The following is a 14,880-nucleotide window of genomic DNA, read 5'->3' as shown; positions in this document are numbered from 1 at the left end:
CAATGAATTGTGAAAGGAAGAATGGAATCACAAAAGAAGAAAAAGATTCAGAACAGCATGTACCCTTCCATAAGAAAAAGATATTTGATTAAAAGTCCTTCTTTAAATCTAAAAATGGTTTTGTACCATAGAAGACAGATTCTTCTTTGAAGCTGAACGGTGGGAATATTCCAAAGAAAGAAATAAGGTGTTTCAAATGCAACAAGCTGGGACACATAGCCACTGAGTGTGCTGAAAGAAAGAAGACCCCGATGGCAAAAGTGCACATGATTGACGATGAAGCAGCCAAGCAAGAGGGAGGTAAGTATAATTGTCATGCTCTTCTAAAAATGAAAGGTTTCATTAATGGCAAAGAGGTTGTTATTTTGCATGACGATGGTAGTACACATGATTTCATTTCGGAAAGAACATTAGCAAAGCTAAACCTAGAGTCTTTCCCATCTAACTATAAGGTTAAAGCTGATTTTACCAAAACAAAGTACAATTGTACTAGAGAAGTCAAGAATCTTAAAATCTCAATCAAACCCTAAAAGGATACACGAGACTTTCTAGTGGCACCCCTATAGGGAGTGGACATCATCTTAGGAATGCCACGGAGGCATCAATACAATCCTAAGATAGATTATGATTCACATCAGATGTGGATTGAGAAGGACATATAAGAAATATGTCTTAAAAGCTCAATGAAATCTGAGATCAGTCCTTTACTCAACCACACACAAGCCAAAAGAGCAATTAGAAAACGTGAGAAGACATATCTGATTCTGGTGAATACGGTAACGGCTACTCAGCCAAACACTAAGCGTACACACCAAAAGTTTCTTTCTCAATTTTTTGATTGTTTCTTAGAGGATTTACTACCTGGACTACCATGTTCTCGATCTGAAGATCATAGGATAGAAATCTTACCGGGCAATACTCCACCTTGCAAAGCTCCTTATAGATTCAATCAGTTAGAACAAAAGGAAATTCAAAAGCAAGTGGAGGAATTGATAGAGAGAGGATTGATAAGACTGGCCAGCAGTTCTCCTTATGGAGCACCTGTCTTATTGGTCAAAAAGAAAAATGGAACCTATCGAATGTGCATAGACTATCGTGCACTAAACAAAATCACAGTGAAGAACAACTATCCAATCCCTAGGATTGATGATCTTTTGGACAAATTGAAAGGGGCCAAGGTCTTTAGTAAGATAGATCTCAAATCCAGTTATCATCAAGTTTGTATGGTAGAAGAGGATATATACAAGATTGCCTTTAGAAGTCAAATGGGACATTATGAGTTCCTAGTTATGCCTTTTGGGCTAACTAATGCTCCAACTACTTTTAGTAGAATGATGAACCGAATCTTCTTAAACACCAAGATTGTGTGGTAGTATTTTTCGATGATATTCTGGTGTTTAGCAAAGATGTTGAGGAGCGTAAGGAACATCTGAAGCTAGTCTTTTCACTCTTGAAAGAAAATTAATTGTAAATAAATCCTGAAAAGAGCAGTTTCTTTCAAGATCAGATAGAGTATTTGGGTCACATTGTATCTGTCGATGGGATTGGAGTAGATCCAAAGAAGATTGAGTGCATAGTCACATGGCCTAAACCCCAAGATATACATGAATTAAGATCATTCTTGGGATTGTGTAGCTTTTATAGAAAGTTTGTCAAGAATTTTGCATACATTGCACATCCATTGATAGAACTTCTTAGGAAAGCTAAGCATTTCTTATGGACCGAGCGTCAAGATAAATCTTTTACAGCTCTGAAAGAAGCTCTCACACAAGCTCCTATGTTGCAACTACCCGATTTCTCTAGACCATTCTTTGTAGTTGTAACCGATGCTAGTAGATATGGAATTGGAGCCCTACTTATGCAAGATGGACATCCAATAGCATATGAGAGCCGAAAATTAAAACCAACAGAATGCGATTATAGTACATATGATAAAGAATTAGCTACTGTTGTGCATGCTTTACGAATGTGGAAACATTATTTGATGGGAGCTGAGTTTCTTATCAAAACCGATCAGCAAAGTATCAAGCATTTGTTGGCTCAGCAACTAATACCTGATAGGCACATCAAGTGGGCATCATTTATATAGAGTTTTCAGCCCATGATTCAGTATATATCAACCTAGAAAGGAAAATGTAGTTGCTGATGCTCTTAGCAGAAAGCCAAGTATTAATCACATCACTGGTGTAGAGACCCAGCCTTTTGAAGGTATGAAGAGTTCTTATCAAGGGGATCCAGACTTTTCTAATATATGGAACAAATCAGAGAATAACAATTGGAATCCTATGTTGGACTATTCATGCAATGATGGATACCTCTTTTATCAAAAGAAATTATGCATCACTCGACCCTTTAGACTTTTTGTAATGGAGGAAATGCACCAACCACCATATATGGGACATAGGGGAGTGACTGCCACTTTACAAGTGATAGAAAGGGAATTTCATTGCCCTACTATAAGAAAAGATGTGGCTAAATTTGTAGCCGAATGCATCACTTGCCAGAAGATCAAGAGTTACAAAGGAAAGACCTCAGAATTGCTAATGCCTTAACCTATTCTTACGCAACCTTGGGAACAAATATCCATGGATTTCATAACAGGTTTTCCTATTACAGTGAATCAAAATGATATGATTTGGATGATAGTAGATCGCTTTAGTAAGCAAGCTTATTTCATCCCATGTAAGAAGACTTTAACAGCTCAGCAAGCTGCACTTTTATTCATCAAGCATATCTTTGTTCAACATGGCTTGCCAAAGATTATAGTTGTGTCTAATTGAGATTCAAAGTTTTGCAGTAATTTTTGGACTGCATTATTTCATAATCTAGGCACTAAGTTAGATTTCTCATCAGCTTTTCATCCAAAATCGAATGGACAAACTGAAGTTACCAATAGTACTATTCTAGATATGATAAGAGCTTATGCGAAAAGTCAACCAAAGACTTGGGACAAATACATTCATCTCTTACAATTTGCTTATAATAATACTCCTCATTTTGCAACTGGAAGAGCACCCTTTGAGATTATCTATGGGAAAGTCTTACCTATTCCTATCACACGATTGACCCATAGCGTGGAGGCAGCAGATGCATCTACTCATGACTATCAAAATATTCTCAAAGAGGTTCGAGAAGCCATTGCAATCACTCAAGAGAAGTACACAAAACAAGCTAATAAGAAACGGAAACACATGCTTTTTAAGAAAGGTGATTATGTACTTCTTTGGATTGAGAAAAGAAGATTGAAGAGTGTTGAGAAATGGCCAGTAATCAAGATGTCACCATGTTTTTATGGACCATTCAAGGTGATTCAGAAAATCAATGATCTAGCTTATAGGCTTGAATTACCTGATAATTGGAAAATACATAATGCTTTCCATATCAGTCTCTTAAAGCCCTTTAAAGGACCTTTACCTATTCATCCTATCTATGAAGAGGCCCCATTGATTGCTGATAAAGAAGAAATTCTAGAACTCAAATGCATTGTTGATCATCAACAGACCTCGACCCAAAAAGGAAATGTCTATACTAAATACTTGCTCAAATTTAAGAACCATCCAAGAGACGATGCTCAGTGGATGCCTGACTAGTTCTTTCAAACTTTTGTAGACCTCCTTATTAGTTCTTATAATCAAACATGCAACTGAGGTCAATTGCAGTCCAAGCAAGAGGGATGTTATAGAAATTATATTTTTGATATAACTTGCTTTGGACATTATTATTTTTAGGCGAGTGAGACTATGACAAAGTACTCCATAGGAGCACACCGGAGTCGACGGGGGTCCTAGTGGATACTTTGTGTGGTTAGTTGGGGACGCCTGACTAGCTTGTGTTTTGTCATGCTAGATGGTCGGTATTGTGGGTGATTCCATGTTAATACTGATGTCGCTAGTGTTATTGGTGTTGTGCTTGATTATTGTGCTTTGAGCGCAGTTATGTTGGGATCGGTTGATTCGGTGATTTGTTCAATCGATTGTTAATAACTAATGTAATTGGCGGCTTGAGTACAGGTGATGGAACTCATAGCGAGAATTGGAGTTAGTGTGAGGGTACCGATCAAGGTGTCACTCAGTGCATTATATATGGCCATGGGCCAATTTTGTATTTGCTTTATTATTGCGGGTTTGAGCAATATATTTTATAGTGGGCATAATTCATTTTTGGGCCCTAAGAAAGCTATGTAAAGCAAATCCCTCATTTTTGGATGAGAGGGATAATTTTGGCTCCTTGGTGCTTTTATGAAATATCATAAATACTCTAGATAAGGAAGCATGAACCACTCATCTGGGGGGGGAGATTGTACCCAGTCTGCTGTCATTTTTGTGGTGCGATTGTGTTCTTCTTCTCCAATTGATTAGGTGGTAAATTTGTGTGAAAGAAATTACCTTTTGGTTTCAAATTCGACACCATTCAATGGGACTTCATAGCTCAGACTATGCAAGCTTTGGAATTTGGTAAAAAATTACGAGAAAATTACAGCATGTTATCTTTTGGCTCTATCAGGATAGCAAAGCTGCATGCATTCTCTCTAGAGATTTATCAAAATCCTGGACACTTAAATGTTAGAATCCTAGACACTTTGATGATGGTTTTATTTTATCTTTCCCTTTGGCTACTGCAAAATATGGTTTGGGCATGCACTATTGTCCAGTATGGCAAGTCATTTCTTGAATGATTTAGCCATTCTTGAATGATTCAGCCATTTCATCCAGTACCACCATTAGAGTTTCGAGACTGGCTTGGACTCTTCTTCCTTTATATTCTTCTATTTGTCCTTTGAAGCTATCTCATATCACACTCTCTTCTCTATATAAAATTTTGTTGTCACCACCTTGGGTATCAAACAAAGCTAAATAGATTTGGACATTGCATTGTCCACTCAAATGGTGAAGAAAGAGATTAAAGCAGATTTGGCACTCTAAGCTTCCTTTACACCAACAGGTATTTTTATGGGGTGTTCTATTAGGGGTTGTATCATTGGGATAGCTTTTATCTTGCAGATGTATTGCTCTCCTGCTATTTGTCATCAATGGTTAACTCTCCGAGAGTCCCTATCTCATATCTTTTGGAATTGCTTGGAGACACATATTTTCTTGGGTATTCTTCGGGACACATTGAGATGGAGATTCTCTCAGACATTTTTGGAAAGCAATTTTGGTTGTTTGGGATATACTCCAAATGGCCAAATTTTGCTTTGTTCTTTACCTGGGTTCAATGAGTTCAAATGAGTCTAAACTAGGATCGTCGAATTGTATCTTACCAGACGAGTTCCCTCAAAATTTGAGCCACCTCCTCTTGAATGGTCCCCTGATGGACTAGGAGGAGTATGCATAGAAAATGAACCCTTACTTGGGAATACTTTGCCAGTGGAAAAGTTACCCCCACAGTTCTCAACGTAAGAAGTTTTGAAAGTATAAGCCACATGTGCAGATGAAGCTCAATCAAGAGACTTCAGAAAAAGAAAGTCCCCAAGAGCCTTAAACATTGGTTAATCATACTATGCCACCCAGTACCCATAGCACATGTTAGGCTAGTTCAACACAATCAGAGGTTGATCTTCGAGAAGTGCCGGAGTACTTCAAGAACTACACGAGCCATAGCAATGCCAAGACCACTAAGAGAATCTGAAGTTCAAGAAACCGATAGCATTGGAGATACTCCAATCTATGAGGGTCCAGTAAAAACTCGAACAATAAACCTCGCCCTTGAAGGGGAGGAAGAAAAATTGGCTTTCATTTGGAAACAGCTTACATAGAAAGACGAAACCAAGCTCAAAGCACTCCTAATGGAATACCGAGACTGCCTAGCATGGTCATACAAGGCAATAAAATGAATTTCACTAGAAATGGCAGTACACACGATACCTATAAGGGAAGGTGCCCACCCTAAGTTATGTGGACCTTATCGAACAAATCCAGAATATGGCACCATGGTTTATGACAAACTAGAAAAGCTCTTAGATGCCGGATTCATCTATGAGATCGAGCACGCTGATTGGGTTTCACCCATCATCATCGTGCCTAAACACAACAAGAAGTCACAATCAGGGATCACTATCCCCTACCCTTAATAGAAACAGTGTTGGAAAAGGTGGCAAGTTCTGAGATATATAGCTTCTTGGATGGATTCAGTGGCTATAACCAAGTGCAAATTGCTCCTACAGACCAATCAAAAACAACATTTGCTATAGAATGGGGTATATTTGCCTATAGAGTCATGGCATTTGGCCTTTGTAATGCCCCAGCCACATTCCAGCGAGTCATGTTCACAGCTTTCAAGTCATTTCTGAATAAGTTTCTACAGGTATTCTTAAAAAATTTGTGCATCCACTCAAACAAAAAAAACCACTTCAAATATCTTAAAGCAGTACAGCTAATCAAATGCAGCGAGTAGGCATCTCCCTAAAGCCAACAAAATGCCAGTTCATGGTCACCCACGAAGTTGTCACTACAAGGCATAGGCCCTCTTCCGACGAAAATACCGATGCTTTTACATTAGAAAATTTTTTTTTCACAGCCGCAAACGTCGCTATAAAAGTCGCTAAAAGCGTCGGAAAAGAACCGTCGCTATAAAGCGACGATGATAAACGTCGCTATATAGCGACACTGCTAATCGTCGCTATATAGCGACATTGGTAAACGTCGCTATATAGTGATGATTAACAAAACTTTAAAAAAAGGATTAGTGGGGCTAAACAGGGCTTGCTATGGCCCTGTTTAGCCCCACTAGTCCTTTTTTTTTTTGGTAATTACAAAAAGTTTTTTTATAACAAAATTTCCCTTGCGAAAAGGGTGATACAAAATCGCTCAAATGAAATGATCGAGCAACAAAAGCATATACATGTCAAACATATACAACATTGTTTGTTACAAAATTACCCTTTCGAAAGGGCGATACAAAATTGCTCAAATGAGTGGATATACAAAATGACATACATGGCGAAGAAAATGCAAATTGCTACTACTATCACTACTACTACTACTCATTTGAATTGTTCTCGTCCTCGTCTTGTTGGCCCGATCCTTGGTCCTCGTGAGCTGCGCCTTCTTCTTGATCCTCGTCACGTGCGTCTGATCCCTGGCCCTGGTGATCGCTCGCCTCCGATGATGGGACGCTTGAGCTTTGACCCTAAGAGTGAACCATATAAATTGAAAATTAGATTGGAACTTAAGAATAAAACAATTTAAAAAGTGAGATTACAAGTAGGAGTAGACTTATACCGTGCAAGCAACCACCTTAGCCCAATCGACCGCCGTCGCTCCCATTGCCTCTTGCTCAATAAACCATGGCTTTGTTCCTATGCAAAATGCGCGTCGCGTCTCTAAATCTGTAGGAAGATGACCCATCGTAGCTTGCTGTGGATCTAATTTACAAGAGTTAGAGTTAGCTAAAGTGCATGTAATATGTAGTAAAACAAATAGAACAATACATTAAATGAGAAGAAGTAGACTTACCACGGTTGCCTCGAACGCCAACCGTCCGCCTGCACCAAAGTGCGAAGTACCTACGATGTCCAGCCGTCTCTTCGTAGCCCTCCTCTGACCCTCGAACAATTCGGGATTGTCCCTATTGTACTTCTTGAAGAACTTCCAACCTAGCTGGGTTTAGCCAACCCCTTTGTGATGGAAGTACGCAAGGTTGATCTACGATGCTTCAAGACCAAACCCATGTGCTCTCGCATATAATCCTCATTAAACTCCCAATTTGGCCGGTTAGGGTATTTTTGTTTTAATTCATTAATGACCGCCTACTTCTTTTGGTCATCTTGATACCGCCAATCGGTAGCAATGCCGCTCTTGAAGTGATGGCTCATCAACCGCCTCATGGTGGCCATCACTGCTTTGCCCTTTTTATCTTCTATTATCTCTCTGGCAGTTGTGATTTGATAGGAGAGATCCCCTGATGAGTAAGGAGGACCGATGGTAGCAGAGTCAGAAGGAGTGGAAGCCGTGTGAGCACTTCTGGAGCGAGGAGTAGCAGTGGGAGTAGGAGAGGGCAAGGGACCTAACTGATATTGTGTCTCTAGACCAAGTGGAGACCTGTAGGAATGTGAGTGTGCTGACTCGCCTACATCTCCCGAGTCAGCACAACATAAGCTGCCCTTCCTACTCTTCCTTCCCTTACGAGAGGCACGCACATCATCGGTCCACTGATCACACATTGAGGATTCCCGCAGATTGTGCGGCTTGGAAGCACATAGATAATCAGTGGCCGGACTTTGCGAGAGAGCCACGCAACTTACATCTTGGGCTAGCCATGGACGGCGTGAATCCTTTCGGGTTACGCTCGACATCTTGGTCGACATGGCCCATAGTTGTGGTGAATTACAATATCCCACCATGGCTAACAATAAAAAAGGGACACCTCATGCTTGCACTACTTGTGCCAGGAAAGTACAAGGATTGTGCAGCTTGGAAGCACATAGATAATCAGTGGCCGGACTTTGCGAGGGAGCCACACAACTTACATCTTGGGCTAGCTATGGATGGCATGAATCCTTTCGGGTTACGCTCGACATCTTGGTCGACATGGCCCATAGTCATGGTGAATTACAATAACCCACCATGGCTAACAATAAAAAAGGGACACCTCATGCTTGCACTACTTGTGCCAGGAAAGTACAAGGCAAAAAACATGGACATTGATGACTGTGAAAGTGAAGGATCAAGGAGGATCAAAGCACCATGAGAGAGACATAGGGTAGCAAACACTCAATCTATTGCAATCTATATAATCAACAATACATGATACGCTTCTTATATAGAGAGAGCCTTTAGAATAGTCAAACCTTATGGGATCCTCTCATCCACATCTCTCCTTGTGGATATCCTCAATCCACATCATGTAGTCCACATCCTAGGGTGGCTACTTTAATTCTTTCCTATACCATACCTTAGCCCTTTAATCTATGGGCTCATGGCACCACAAGTCTCAACACCTCCCCTTGGTGCCATAATCCTTCGGCTACTACAAGGTGGTCAGATGTGAGTTACATTCCATCACCTCCCCTTAGTGCTTTCATTACTACTTAAGGTGATAAAGTGTGGTTTACATGTCAATACTTCCCCTGGGTGCTTTCATAGCTACTGTCAGGTGGTCAGGTTCGATTACAAAACATAGGCAAGGTTGGCAAGGTTTTGGTTTCTCAATACATTCCACTGATGTGACCTTTTGGCTCATGGCTTGATGATGATTCCACGTAGTTGACCTGCTGGTTCTTCAATTTGCAATCTTCTTCCTTGTGTCCCAGCTTCTTGCAATGGTGACACTTTGGTTTGTTCTTCAATCTGCAGTCACTTTGATAGTGACCCATCCTTCTGCAATGGTAGCACTTCGTTGATGTTTTACTGAATAGTGCTTGTTCTTCATTATAGCTGTTGCGTGTAGATGTCGATGGCGATGTCGATGCCTTCAACTCTCTTTCTTTTTCAAGAAGAGAGGATACACATTCCTCAAACTTTGGATCTGGCAAATTCTTCAAAGTGGTTGTGAGTGCACTGTACTCTGCAGGCATGCTTTTAAGGAGAATTGCAAGTGCATCTTTCTCTCCTACTTTTGCATTTATGCCCTCTAGTTGGGTCATAATGCTTTTGACTTTGTTGACAAATTGTGCCATGGATTCATTGAAGCCCATGTGCATACCATAGAATTCAATCTTAAGATGGATTTCTTGGTTTTTGGCTTTTGCACCAAACACTGTGTTCAACTCATCCCATGCATCCTTGGCATGATCCTTAGAGTCTATATGATGAATTATGTTTGGACCCAAGTGCAATCCAATGAGTGATAGTGCTGCTTCATCTTTTTCCTTCCAAGCATCATTTTGTGCAGTGGGTATGTCTTCTTTTACAGTCTTCCAAAGCTTTTGGTGCATCAGGAGATATCTCATTGTTGTAGACCATGTGTGAAATCCTTCCCCCGTGAACTTCTCAATAGTTGGGGTCAGGATTGCCATTGCAAAGGTCTTACTAGTTGATGATACTTTCAAATCTGGTAGTGTCTAATTGCATACAAAAAATCCGAGTTGACAGGCGCGTAGAGCTAAAAAAAAAACTGGTTATTTTTCCTTTTTGAAGCGTGTGCAAATTCTTCCTGGATTGGAAGTTATGGCTTGTCAAAGATTCTGTGAAGAAGAGGGGGCCTTGATGATGTGGCACAGGGATTCACATGCTGCTTACAAATTGTGCTTAGGTGGCCCTGTGCCATGTGGTAGTCTTTTAACTAGACTAAGTTAACTCAAGGGTAGATGAACTTTACCATAGTTTATTGTGGAAAACTTTACTAGTGAGTTAACTAACTCAACCAAGGTTTAAAAACACTCAACCATATCTGCCACGTGGATGATGATGTGGAAATTCCACGTGTCCTAAGGTCTATACCTTTGTGACATTTTCCTGGCTATGCTGGTGTCGCCAGTCGGGGCTGTTTGCAAAGATCGTTGCCTGATCTGCTGGAGCCGTTTCTTCCTTCTCCTTAGCTTGTGGATGGCGCAAGAAGCCGTGGATGGTAGCACCGTTGGAGCTACAACCAATGGGCGCTGGAGTCACTGCAGTTCGTGCAGGGTCGGGCTGGTTGTGAGGCTTGGAGTTGCTGGGACTTCGGGAGCTTTGCTTATTACAGGTCGATGCCTTGGCTGTGAGACGTGACAAAGTTGGAAGCCAGGTGACGTAGGCTAGGAGGAGATTTGGAGTGCTGGCGGCTGAGAGGCTAGAGCTTAGGAGATGATGCTGGAGCTTTAAGCTCTAGGTCATTGGTGGTGAGGCGCTAGGAAAGCGAAAGTGAAGGAGCTTTGGCTACATAGGGCTGCGCTCAACTGTAGATACGCCGGAGATGGTTGTTCTGTTGTAGATGTCTTCTAGGCGGTTGCACTATTGTAGATAGTAGGATGTGTTGCTATCACTTTTGCTTGGTGTGTGTGCTGGCCGTATGTTGCAAGGTCGGCTAGCTATAGCACTGCTAAGCTAGTGAGTTGCGCTCAGGGCTGCTGCAGCTGCTTGCGCATAGAGGCTAGTTGCATGGTAGAGGAGTCGTATAGAATAGAAAACCTCTCTCTTAGAATAGAAAACCTCTCTACATCTCTCAAAAACAAGAAGGAGAATAGGATGGATTTCTCTCTCTCTCACACACAAAGAGCTCTCCCAAACACTCAAAAGAAATGAACTAAAATGAATGGAAATTCCTCTTGATGGAAGTGAAGATCACTCGAGAATAAACTCTCAATCTCTCACACTCTCGATCTTTCTTAAGAAGGATGGCGCCTTAACTAAAGGTACAACCATGCTCTGATACCATGTGAAAGTGAAGGATCAAGGAGGATCAAAGCACCATGAGAGAGACATAGGGTAGCAAACACTCAATCTATTGCAATCTATATAATCAACAATACATGATACGCTTCTTATATAGAGAGAGCCTTTAGAATAGTCAAACCTTATGGGATCCTCTCATCCACATCTCTCCTTGTGGATATCCTCAATCCACATCATGTAGTCCACATCCTAGGGTGGCTACTTTAATTCTTTCCTATACCATACCTTAGCCCTTTAATCTATGTGCTCATGGCACCACAACTCTCAACAATGACCCCTCGGTCGAAGGGGCATGAGGGGACAGTTGGGCAGTACGTCCAGCCGTCGGTATAGGGGAGGGAATTGCTGAGGTCCTCTGAGATAGCAAAGAGAAGAATCTCGCTGCCTCCTCATCGGTCATCTGCGCTACAAACTCGTTGGGACTCTCGACAAAGCCATGCACGGCTAGCAAAGGAGTTCCCCGAAGGGTAGTCGCAGTGCTACATGGAAGAGGAGTCGGATCAGGGGTAGTCGTAGTGCTAGGTCTGAGAGGAGTCGGACCAGGGGTAGTCCTTGGGGTAGTCGCCTGAGAGGAATCAAAGTCCTCTTGAGCATATAGATCGTGAGCTCTTCTCCTGCGAGCCTGTCCGTACTCGTTGGATGAGCGACGTGATTCCATGTCGGAAAAAAGAAGAAGAGGAGGGAAAAGAGGAGAAGAGGAGGGAAAAGAGGAGCATATGTCTACTTCTCTTATGCTCATGCTTAAGCATAAGCATGAGCATATGTCTTCTTATCTTATGCTCATGCTTATGCTTATGCATGAGCATAAGAACATGAGCATGAAAGAGGGAAAGGAGAGGGGAAAAGAGGAGAAGAGAGAAGAAGAGGGAAAGGAGAAAGAGGAAAAAAAGAGGGCAAAAGAGGAGAAGAGAGAAGAAGAGGAAAAGGAAAGAGGGAAAAGAGAGAAGAAGAGGGAAAGGAGAAAGCAGAAAAGAGAAGAAGAGGGAAAGAGAGAAGAAGAGGGAAAGAAGCATAAGCATGAGCATATATCTCCTTCTCTTGTGCTCATGCTTATGCTTATGCATAAGAGGAGTCTTATGCATAAGCATAAGAGACGGAGACATATGCTCATGCTTAACTTATGCTTATGCATGAACATAAGAACATGAGCATGAAAGAGGGGAAGAGAGGGGGAAAAGAGGAGAAGAGAGAAGAAGAGGGAAAGAAGCATAAGCATGAGCATATATCTCCTTGTCTTATGCTCATGCTTATGCTTATGCATAAGAGGAGTCTTATGCATAAGCATAAGAGACGGAGACATATGCTCATGCTTAACTTATGCTTATGCATGAGCATAAGAACATGAGCATGAAAGAGGGAAAAAGAGGGGGAAAAAAGGAGAAGAGAGAAGAAGAGGGAAAGGAGAAAGCGGAAAAGAGAGATTGGAAAAGAGGAAAGAGGGAAAGAGAGAAGAAGAGGGAAAGGAGAAAGAGGAAAAAAAGAGAGAAGAAAAGGGAAAAAGAGAGAAGAAGAGGAAAAGGAAAGAGGAAAAAAGAGACATATGCTCATGCTTATGCATGAGCATATGTATAAGCATGAGCATATGTCTACTTCTCTTATGCTCATGCATAAGCATAAGCATGAGCATAAGCATAAGCATAAGCATAAGAGACGGAGAGGGAAAGAAGAGGGAAAAAGAAGCATATGTCTACTTCTCTTATGCTCATGCATAAGCATAAGCATGAGCATATGTTTCCTTCTCTTATGCTCATGCTTATGTTTATGCATGAGCATAAGAGAAGGGGAAAGAGAGAAGAAGAGGGAAAGGAAACAGGGAAAAAGAGGAAAAGAAAGAGAGAAGAAGAGGAAAAGGGAAGAGGGAAAAAGAGGAGGAAAGAGATTGAAGGAGAGAAGAAGGAAAGGAGGGAAAGAAGAGGAGAGAAGAGGGAAAGAAGAGGAAAGAGAGGGGAAGAGAGGGTTCCTACACCCGTCACTGCAGCTAGTGCTTAAGGCGCTAGCTGCAGGCCAATGCAAATAACAAAAATAATAAATGAAAAAAAGAGGAAGCACTTACTTGAAATAGTACGTCCCGCTCGATGTTGTGGACTGGCCCTACAAAACAGAGGAAACATACCATTTTTCAAATAAGATGTTAGAGGAAGGAAGAGATTACAAAAGTAACTTCTTGAAAGGAGGAGATTGAGGAGACAAGGAGAAAGAGAAGGAAGAGATACAAAAAAGACTAGAAGAGGTGAGTCTTCTTTCTTTCTTGAAATCTCGTTTTTTGTTTCAATCCTTTGAAAACAAGCATGAAAACTAGTTTACATGTTTAGCAATACAAGGAGAAGCACTCACAAAACTAAAGCTAACAAACAAATAACCTACATTGTTGAAACAAACTCACCTCTTGAAGAAGTTCCTTTCAAGAAACCAAAGAGGGAAAAGGGTAGAGAGGGAGTACAAGAGCTAGGAGAAGGGTGAGGAGTGGAGAATAGATTGGGAGGTTGTCAGAAATAGGTGGGAGGTTGTCGAAAATAGGTAGGAGGAGAGATTGCCTTGGTTACTTGAAAGATTAGAGAGATTGCTAAAGAAAGCACCGCGCGACGTGAGTTTCGGGTTTTAACCCACAGCGTCGCTGTATATAGCGACACTTTTCCATCGCTATATAGCGACGTTTTTAATTAAAAACATCGCTATATAGCGACGAAACAGAGCAAAAACTCACTATATAGCGACGCTTTAAGTCACTTTTTGTTCTAACATGAAGGGAAGCTCATAGATGCTATTTTATAACTGTTAATATATTTTCTTGCAACTTATGTTGTGATTTTATGAGTGTAGATGGAAGGGACGAGTGGAAGCTCGTCCGATGATGTGCCAACGCTCGGGAGCACGAAGTGGCTTACGGAGAGGTTATACTGTCATTGCACTCATTGCAAGCGAGAAGTACGACATCAACGTCATATTATCATGCGCCACTTGCGAATGTATGGGGAGGAGCCCGAACCAGTACCCACCGTTGGTATTGCACGTGTTGATGGACCATCGGTAAGTCAAAGCTATTTAAGTTCGCAGTCTTATTGGATACTAGGAAATACAAGATCTTATATTTACACGAAATCTTAAAACAGGATGAGGAGGGTGACGAGGGTACGCATATACCTTCACACTTTGAGCAAGACTATAGTCTCCCAGATGATGACGAGGGTATGGTCGACATGATGGATTCCATTTTTAGGGGCACTACATCCCATGTACACGTGATGTCATAGTCTGAGATCAAAATGCGAGAGTTGCAATCAACACAATTGTACGAGGGTGCTAGGATGTCTAAACTACGTGCTTGTCTCTCAATCTTGAATCTGCAAGTAAAGTATGGGTGGTCGGATACAAGTGTCTTGCCTTAATGAGGTTAGCTCTTGCATTAATTTGACTCATTTTTTGGATATTGTTTGTTTTGAGAATCATCATTTGGATAGTGTATACGGAATCATCATTGTTTGAAGCCTATGTATGTTTGAATTGTGATAGGTTTCTCCAGAAGATGTTGCCTGCACTCTCAGGGGGGTCACTATATATAAACCCTCTATAT

At 41.2% G+C, this 14,880-nt stretch overlaps 1 long non-coding RNA gene across 1 annotated transcript; it reads left to right on the top strand.

Annotated features, from left to right (window-relative positions):
- The first annotated feature begins 14,253 nt into the window (after window positions 1-14,253).
- LOC147895337 (uncharacterized) lies at window positions 14,254-14,651 on the top strand. Its single transcript, XR_015541964.1, has 2 exons — window positions 14,254-14,336; window positions 14,420-14,651. It is a non-coding gene; the product is annotated as an uncharacterized LOC147895337 (long non-coding RNA).
- Window positions 14,652-14,880: the final 229 nt, after the last annotated feature.

Source organism: Dipteris shenzhenensis, chromosome 13, assembly GCF_047967505.1.
Source record: "Dipteris shenzhenensis isolate YYH24624 ecotype China chromosome 13, Dip_SZ_1.0, whole genome shotgun sequence".
NCBI lineage: Eukaryota > Viridiplantae > Streptophyta > Polypodiopsida > Gleicheniales > Dipteridaceae > Dipteris > Dipteris shenzhenensis.
This window is presented reverse-complemented; position numbering and strand designations above follow the sequence as displayed.